The sequence below is a fragment of the Drosophila biarmipes genome, unplaced genomic scaffold, assembly GCF_025231255.1.
Source record: "Drosophila biarmipes strain raj3 unplaced genomic scaffold, RU_DBia_V1.1 ptg000016l, whole genome shotgun sequence".
Lineage (NCBI taxonomy): Eukaryota > Metazoa > Arthropoda > Insecta > Diptera > Drosophilidae > Drosophila > Drosophila biarmipes.
The window spans coordinates 542,643-552,500 of record NW_026114534.1 but is presented as its reverse complement, the minus strand read 5'-3'; the positions used below and the strand labels follow the sequence as shown (position 1 = coordinate 552,500).

Here is a 9,858-nt window from a genome sequence, read left to right as displayed (position 1 = left end):
TTATACACAACCTCAACTCATATGGGACTACCCCCTGAATTTAAGCATATTAATTAGGGGAGGAAAAGAAACTAACAAGGATTTTCTTAGTAGCGGCGAGCGAAAAGAAATCAGTTCAGCACTAAGTCACTTTGTCTATATGGCAAATGTGAGATGCAGTGTATGGAGCGTCAATATTCTAGTATGAGAAATTAACGATTTAAGTCCTTCTTAAATGAGGCCATTTACCCATAGAGGGTGCCAGGCCCGTATAACGTTAATGATTACTAGATGATGTTTCCAAAGAGTCGTGTTGCTTGATAGTGCAGCACTAAGTGGGTGGTAAACTCCATCTAAAACTAAATATAACCATGAGACCGATAGTAAACAAGTACCGTGAGGGAAAGTTGAAAAGAACTCTGAATAGAGAGTTAAACAGTACGTGAAACTGCTTAGAGGTTAAGCCCGATGAACCTGAATATCCGTTATGGAAAATTCATCATTAGAATTGTAATATTTAAACAATATTATGATAATAGTGTGCATTTTTTCCATATAAGGACATTGTAATCTATTAGCATACCAAATTTATCATAAAATATAACTTATAGTTTATTCAAATTAATTTGCTTGCATTTTAACACAGAATAAATGTTATTAATTTGATAAAGTGCTGATAGATTTATATGAATACAGTGCGTTAATTTTTCGGAATTATATAATGGCATAATTATCATTGATTTTTGTGTTTATTATATGCACTTGTAGGATTAACAATGCGAAAGATTCAGGATACCTTCGGGACCCGTCTTGAAACACGGACCAAGGAGTCTAACATATGTGCAAGTTATTGGGATATAAACCTAATAGCGTAATTAACTTGACTAATAATGGGATTAGTTTTTTAACTATTTATAGCTAATTAACACAATCCCGGGGCGTTCTATATAGTTATGTATAATGATATTTATATTATTTATGCCTCTAACTGGAACGTACCTTGAGCATATATGCTGTGACCCGAAAGATGGTGAACTATACTTGATCAGGTTGAAGTCAGGGGAAACCCTGATGGAAGACCGAAACAGTTCTGACGTGCAAATCGATTGTCAGAATTGAGTATAGGGGCGAAAGACCAATCGAACCATCTAGTAGCTGGTTCCTTCCGAAGTTTCCCTCAGGATAGCTGGTGCATTTTAATATTATATAAAATAATCTTATCTGGTAAAGCGAATGATTAGAGGCCTTAGGGTCGAAACGATCTTAACCTATTCTCAAACTTTAAATGGGTAAGAACCTTAACTTTCTTGATATGAAGTTCAAGGTTATGATATAATGTGCCCAGTGGGCCACTTTTGGTAAGCAGAACTGGCGCTGTGGGATGAACCAAACGTAATGTTACGGTGCCCAAATTAACAACTCATGCAGATACCATGAAAGGCGTTGGTTGCTTAAAACAGCAGGACGGTGATCATGGAAGTCGAAATCCGCTAAGGAGTGTGTAACAACTCACCTGCCGAAGCAACTAGCCCTTAAAATGGATGGCGCTTAAGTTGTATACCTATACATTACCGCTAAAGTAGATGATTTATATTACTTGTAATATAAATTTTGAAACTTTAGTGAGTAGGAAGGTACAATGGTATGCGTAGAAGTGTTTGGCGTAAGCCTGCATGGAGCTGCCATTGGTACAGATCTTGGTGGTAGTAGCAAATAATCGAATGAGACCTTGGAGGACTGAAGTGGAGAAGGGTTTCGTGTGAACAGTGGTTGATCACGAGTTAGTCGGTCCTAAGTTCAAGGCGAAAGCCGAAAATTTTCAAGTAAAATACAAATGCCAAACAAATATATATATTATATAAAATCTAGCTAAATTAATATACTTGAATAATTTTGAACGAAAGGGAATACGGTTCCAATTCCGTAACCTGTTGAGTATCCGTTTGTTATTAAATATGGGCCTCGTGCTCATCCTGGCAACAGGAACGACCATAAAGAAGCCGTCGAGAGATATCGGAAGAGTTTTCTTTTCTGTTTTATAGCCGTACTACCATGGAAGTCTTTCGCAGAGAGATATGGTAGATGGGCTAGAAGAGCATGACATATACTGTTGTGTCGATATTTTCTCCTCGGACCTTGAAAATTTATGGTGGGGACACGCAAACTTCTCAACAGGCCGTACCAATATCCGCAGCTGGTCTCCAAGGTGAAGAGTCTCTAGTCGATAGAATAATGTAGGTAAGGGAAGTCGGCAAATTAGATCCGTAACTTCGGGATAAGGATTGGCTCTGAAGATTGAGATAGTCGGGCTTGATTGGGAAACAATAACATGGTTTATGTGCTCGTTCTGGGTAAATAGAGTTTCTAGCATTTATGTTAGTTACTTGTTCCCCGGATAGTTTAGTTACGTAGCCAATTGTGGAACTTTCTTGCTAAAATTTTTAAGAATACTAATTGGGTTAAACCAATTAGTTCTTATTAATTATAACGATTATCAATTAACAATCAATTCAGAACTGGCACGGACTTGGGGAATCCGACTGTCTAATTAAAACAAAGCATTGTGATGGCCCTAGCGGGTGTTGACACAATGTGATTTCTGCCCAGTGCTCTGAATGTCAAAGTGAAGAAATTCAAGTAAGCGCGGGTCAACGGCGGGAGTAACTATGACTCTCTTAAGGTAGCCAAATGCCTCGTCATCTAATTAGTGACGCGCATGAATGGATTAACGAGATTCCTACTGTCCCTATCTACTACTACTATCCCTACTCAGTCGGTGTTAGATTGCTCGTGCGAACAGACGTGTTTTCCGTACGCTCCGCGAGTGTAGCCAATATTGACTGATAGAGACCAGATACGAAGCTAGAAACAGCACGAAAATTCGTGTTTTGTGCCTGCGAACCCAGTGCGCGTGTTTTCCCTGTGTAAAAGTGGTGAAACCGGGTGAAATTGGGTTTTTCCCATTGGAAATTTTCCATTGCGCCACGTGTGTCACGAGAGAGGCGCTCTCTTGAGAGAGGCGTTAGGCTTATTTAGGCACATTTTGCCTAAAACAGCTGTGCGGTTTGTGTCATCGCTAAACTTTTATCAGCTGATCAGCTGATAGAGCTTTCCGACCAGCTGATAATAAAGGGGTAAGTCCTTGGTGGAAAAGCTTTTGGGTTGGAACTGCCGATAACCGGCGGATGGCGCCACCCAAAATGGATGTTGGAGATTCTGGCAGTGAGAGTGCTAGTAGTAGGGGAAGCAGTGGGGGCAGAGGACGACCCAGAGGTAAGCGCAATAAAGCGCCGCTGAGGGACGCCTCTAGGTGCAAGTTGATGGCACTGGATGCAACTGCCGCTGACACTGCGACAGCCCCTGCCGCTGCCGCTGCCGCTGCCGCTGCCCCTGCTGCTGCCGCTGCCGCTGCCCCTGTCGCTGCCCTTGCCGCAGCCCCTGCCGCTCCCGCAGCCCCCGCCGCTGCTGCATCCTCTGCTGAACACGAGAAGACCTTCGTTGCACCAGCCAGTCCTCTAAAATCCTTCTCGGATAGGGAGTGGAGAGGTAATGGTGCCGTCGCTGCCGAGATGGGGGACATCCGATCGGAGATCGGTAGGATGTTCATGGTCTCCTATGCCAACCCGGCCACAAATGTGAAGGTGCAGTCCGTAGCCAACCGCTACGAGGAGGTTGTTGCAGCCCTCCTTATACGGATTGGAGTGCTTGAGGACCGCCTTAAGAAGCAGGCACCGGTTGCCTCGGCCGTCTCATACGCAGCCGCCGCTGCTAGAGGCGCGCACCTTATCGCCTCACCTGCTGCCCCTGTCGCCCCCTATGCCCCTGTAGCCGCACCGCGGAAAATCCGGGAGACCTGGTCGGCAGTCGTTGCATGTGATGATCCGGCCTTATCAGGGAGGCAAATTGCGGACAAGGTCCGCAAAGAGGTAGCGCCTGCTTTGGGCGTCAGAGTGCATGAGGTGCGAGAGTTGAAGCGGGGCGGCGCGATTATTCGCACGCCATTGCAGGCGGAGATGTCGAAAATCGTTGCCTCCGCAAAATTCGCTGAGGTGGGCCTTAAGGTGTCCAAAAACACTGCCGCAAAACCCAGGGTGACGGTACAGGATGTGGACACCACTGTGACGCCGGATGAGTTCATGATGGAGTTAAAAGAGAAAAACTTCGAGGAGATGTCGCTGAAGGAGTTCCAGAAGGCGGTAGTCCTGGCGACCAAGCCCTGGTCAGCAGCTAACAGCGCCACTATAAACGTGACGCTGGAAGTAGATGATCAGGCGTTGGCCGTTCTCGAAAGCGGGAGGGTGTATATCAAGTGGTTCTCTTACCGCTGCCGCTCTCAAGTGCGCACCTATGCGTGCCACCGATGCCTTGGTTTTGACCACAAAGTCAGCGAGTGTCGGTACGCTAGAGAAAACCAGGTCTGCCGCCAGTGCGGACAGAACGACCACGTCGCGGCGAAGTGCAAAAATGCGGTGGACTGCCGTAACTGCCGCCATAAAGGGCTACCCTCGGGGCACTATATGCTCTCGGGTGGATGCCCGATATATAGCGCTGTGCTAGCCAGGGTGCAAGCTAGACATTAACATGTTCAGCTTCATCCAAGCGAATTGTGGTCGAGGCCGTTGCGCTGTCATCGAGCTTGCAAAGCGGATGAGAGATGCTGGCCACCTGTTCGCACTCATTCAGGAGCCCTATGTGGACGCAGGCAAGCGTCTCACTGGACTCCCTGGAGGCATGAGAATCTTCGCTGACAAAAGGAAGAAAGCTGCCATCATCGTGGACGACCCGTCTGCCATCTGCATGCCCATCGAGACATTGACGACGGATTATGGAGTGTGCGTGAGTGTCACAGGAAAATACGGCACCATTTTTCTGTCCTCCGTATACTGCCAGTACTCAGCTGCCCTGCAGCCCTACACTGACTACCTGGATACGGTTCTGCTGCTAGCCAGCAGGACACCGACAATCCTCGGACTTGATGCGAATGCGGTTTCCCCGATGTGGTTCAGCAAAACTCCAGCTAACTCTGGAGACCGTCTGAATCGCGAACGGGGACAGCACATGGACGAGTGGATCATCGCAAGCGGTGTCTGTGTGCTTAATACGGCCAGCCAGGTGTTCACGTTCGATAATCACCGCTCCAGAAGTGATATCGACGTGACCTTCACCAACGAAGCAGCGCGTGTGTGGGCAACATACGAATGGAGAGTTGACTTCTGGGAGCTGAGTGACCACAACATCATCACTGTTGAGGTTACTCCAGATCCAAGCAGTACCGTTGAGAGCCTAGCTCCGGTACCGCAATGGAGGCTCTCCAATGCAAGTTGGCGAAGATTCAGAGTAGAACTAAGGGATGTAGCTGAATGTCTCGAGGAACTGGAGGAATCGCCGTTGGATGATCATGTGTCAGCCCTTCGCTCCATCGTACACGAAGTGTGCGACAGGGTAATAGGGCGCAGGATACCTGCAGCAAGGGGAAACGTAATATGGTGGAATCCTGAACTGAGTACCAAGCGCCAAGAGGTCAGGAGACTGAGGCGCAGGCTGCAGGCAGCTCGTCGGAGTGGCACCGGCGATGTTGAGCGACTTGCCGCTGGATTAAGGCTTGCCTCAGGCCAGTATAAGAAGCTTATCCTGATGACAAAGGAACAAAACTGGCGGGACTTCGTGGGACGGCACAAGGATGATCCATGGGGGCACGCCTACCGAATATGCCGAGGCCGGAAAAAGACAACCGATCTTGGATGTCTTAGGTCGAACGGCGCGCTACTTACGACATGGCACGACTGCGCAGATATACTCCTCCGCAACTTCTTCCCTGTTGCGGAATCCACAGTGCGTGAGGGTATAACTCCTGCTGCTCCACCGACCCTCGAAGCCTTCGAGGTGGCAACCAGCGTCGCGAAGCTGAGAAGCCGGCGATCGCCGGGAATGGACGGCATCACGGGTGGGATCGTCAAGGAGGTATGGCGTGCTATCCCTCAGCACCTGACGAAGTTGTACTCTCGATGCCTCTCGGAAGGATATTTTCCTGCCGAGTGTAAACACCCGAGAGTGATACCGCTGGTAAAGGGGCCAGATAAGGACAGGAGCGATCCTGCCTCTTATCGTGGCATATGCCTTTTGCCAGTGTTCGGAAAGGTGCTGGAAGGGATCATGGTGAATCGACTGAAGGATGTGCTACCGGATGGCTGCAGATGGCAATTTGGATTTCGGCCTGGACGCTGCGTTGAGGATGCGTGGATGCACGCTAAAAACACCGTTTCCACCAGCCGCGAGAGGAGGGTGCTGGGAATCTTTGTTGATTTCAAGGGTGCCTTCGACAATGTTGAGTGGAACGCGGTGCTGGATCGGCTTATCGACGTCGGCTGTCGAGAGATAGACTTGTGGAAAAGTTATTTCTCCGGTCGAAGTGCCAGTATCATCAGCAGTTACGAAGCGGCCACAGTGTCGGTTACACGGGGCTGCCCGCAAGGGTCCGTCAGTGGTCCATTTATTTGGAACCTACTGATGGATGTGCTGCTTCAGCGCCTGGAGCCACATTGTGCTCTGAGCGCGTTTGCAGATGACTTGCTACTTTTCGTCGATGGGAATTCCCGTGCCGATCTGGAGCGAAAGGGCGAGCAGTTGATGGACATCGTGGGAGCCTGGGGAGCTGAGGTTGGAGTGAGTGTGTCAACCAGCAAGACGGCAATCATGTTGCTGAAAGGGAATCTTTCAGACACTAGGAGACCGACGGTACGGTTTGCTGGAGCAAGCCTGCCATACGTCACCAAATGCCGGTACCTTGGCATCTTAGTCGGCGAGCGGATGAGCTTTCTCCCGCATATCTCTGCTCTCAGAGATCGGCTGGCTGGAGTTGCCGGAGGGCTAGCACGGGTGCTCCGAGTCGATTGGGGGCTCAGCTCCCGTGCTAAGAGGACGATATACAGCGGACTCATGGTCCCCTGTGCACTCTTCGGTGCCTCGGTCTGGTACAAGGCGGCGAGCAAGGGCAAGTCCTTAAGACTCCTCACCTCGTGCCAGAGGACCATCCTATTAGGATGCCTACCGGTATGCCGCACAGTGTCCACGGTGGCACTGCAGGTGCTTGCTGGTGCTCCTCCAATGGATTTAGATGCTCACAGGATGGCAGTGAAGTTTAAGCTCAGAAAGCACGTTCCCCTGGACGAGAGCGACTGGCTCTATGGACAGGACTTGTCTGTGTTGGACTGGAAATCCAAGATGGCTCTGCTAGACGAATGTCTGCTAAATGAGTGGCAACTCAGATGGGACCAAGCGGCTCACGGTTTTGTGACTCGCCAGTTTTTCCCAGAGGCAGCGTTCGTCTACAAGAGGAAGGACTTTGTCTTCACCTTAAGAGCCGGATTCTTGCTGACAGGACACGGGTCGTTCAACGCTTTCCTCCATGGTAGAACCCTCAGCACCACAACCGCATGCTCATGTGGAGAGGAGAGTGAGGACTGGCTTCACGTACTATGTGAGTGCCGCCTCTATAGCGATTTGCGTGACTTGGATGCCCTTGGCATTGTTCGAGTCCAAGAACGATGGAACGTCGCAGGAGTAGTCGAGACCCCAGAACGGATGCGTCTCCTAGGAGCTTTTGCTGATGCTGCCTTCTCGAGGCGTAGGATGGAAGCGACGAGGGATGAACCGCAGGCGCCGGGACAATAGTCCCAAAACTCCCTTGCCGTGTGGCAACGGCGAAGAATACTGCCACAGCTTGTCATTGCTTGTCGTAGGAGGCGACTAATATGACATGGTTGCCCCATCCGAGCTTGTCGGAGCTGAAGGGGTGAGGCCCACCGAGCCTGAAATTTCGGTGCCACGGGTTGAGTGGTTCTCCAAGGCTACTCATTGAGGTCGGCCCCCTAGTGGGAGTTTCGTGGTGGCTGTGGTTGACACCTATATCGCGGGTAGAGTCCCCGGGCTCGACGTGGATGTTGCGTTAATACAACTCGGGTGCTGCGACCCAAAGAACAGTAGAGATTTTAGATAGATCTCGCCCCTATGCAAGGGGGAGTGCTTGCCCGACAAGCAAGTACTTAAATTGCTACTGGGGTGGTTGCTATGTACATAGCTATAGCTTCTAGTCCAGGGCGTTGGTTTGGCGCTTAACCCAGACCCTTGCATTATATACTCCCTTGTGGGTATATTAGAATGCCGTGGCTGTAATCCCTTCAGTGCGGAACACGTCACGTTAAATAAGTTCGGAGGGATCCGAGACACACCTGTCCCTATCTACTATCTAGCGAAACCACAGCCAAGGGAACGGGCTTGGAATAATTAGCGGGGAAAGAAGACCCTTTTGAGCTTGACTCTAATCTGGCAGTGTAAGGAGACATAAGAGGTGTAGAATAAGTGGGAGATATTAGACCTCGGTTTGGTATCGCCAATGAAATACCACTACTCTTATTGTTTCCTTACTTACTTGATTAAATGGAACGTGTATCATTTCCTAGCCATTATACGGATATATTTATTATATCTTATGGTATTGGGTTTTGATGCAAGCTTCTTGATCAAAGTATCACGAGTTTGTTATATAATCGCAAACAAATTCTTTAATAAAACGGTGCATTTATGTATTTTTGATTTGAAAATTTGGTATAACTCCAATTACTCAGGTATGATCCAATTCAAGGACATTGCCAGGTAGGGAGTTTGACTGGGGCGGTACATCTCTCAAATAATAACGGAGGTGTCCCAAGGCCAGCTCAGTGCGGACAGAAACCACACATAGAGCAAAAGGGCAAATGCTGACTTGATCTCGGTGTTCAGTACACACAGGGACAGCAAAAGCTCGGCCTATCGATCCTTTTGGTTTAAAGAGTTTTTAACAAGAGGTGTCAGAAAAGTTACCATAGGGATAACTGGCTTGTGGCGGCCAAGCGTTCATAGCGACGTCGCTTTTTGATCCTTCGATGTCGGCTCTTCCTATCATTGTGAAGCAAAATTCACCAAGCGTTGGATTGTTCACCCATGCAAGGGAACGTGAGCTGGGTTTAGACCGTCGTGAGACAGGTTAGTTTTACCCTACTAATGACAAAACGTTGTTGCGACAGCATTCCTGCGTAGTACGAGAGGAACCGCAGGTACGGACCAATGGCACAATACTTGTTCGAGCGAACAGTGGTATGACGCTACGTCCGTTGGATTATGCCTGAACGCCTCTAAGGTCGTATCCGTGCTGGACTGCAATGATAAATAAGGGGCAATTTGCATTGTATGGCTTCTAAACCATTTAAAGTTTATAATTTACTTTTTAAACGACAATGGATGTGATGCCAATGTAATTTGTAACATAGTAAATTGGGAGGATCTTTGATCACCTGATGCCGCGCTAGTTACATATAAAAGCATTATTTAATACAATGACAAAGCCTAGAATCAATTGTAAACGACTTTTGTAACAGGCAAGGTGTTGTAAGTGGTTGAGCAGCTGCCATACTGCGATCCACTGAAGCTTATCCTTTGCTTGATGATTCGATAATAAAATTGCATAATTTATTTGTTGTGTTGAACTTCTTATATAAAGTTCAACCAACAATCTATTTGTATGCATTGATTGTTTGCTTGGCTTTGTGGCGAATTTTTAATCCTTTATATATTACATTCCTAAGGTCTAGATTTTCAAGTAAGAGACCAATTTGATTAACATATCAATATAAGTACAACTCGACCATCTAATAATAACAATATGAATCGTCATCTTATTAGTGACGCGAAGATTGGCAAACATATAATATAAAAATATTCCTAAGGTCTAGATTTTCAAGTAAGAGACCAATTTGATTAACATATCAATATAAGTACAACTCGACCATCTAATAATAACAATATGAATCGTCATCTTATTAGTGACGCGAAGATTGGCAAACA

The 9,858-nt window shown here is 47.7% G+C and overlaps 1 pseudogene; it reads left to right on the top strand.

Annotated features, from left to right (window-relative positions):
• The first annotated feature begins 7 nt into the window (after window positions 1–7).
• LOC127011974 (large subunit ribosomal RNA) lies at window positions 8–9,466 on the top strand (annotated as a pseudogene).
• Window positions 9,467–9,858: the final 392 nt, after the last annotated feature.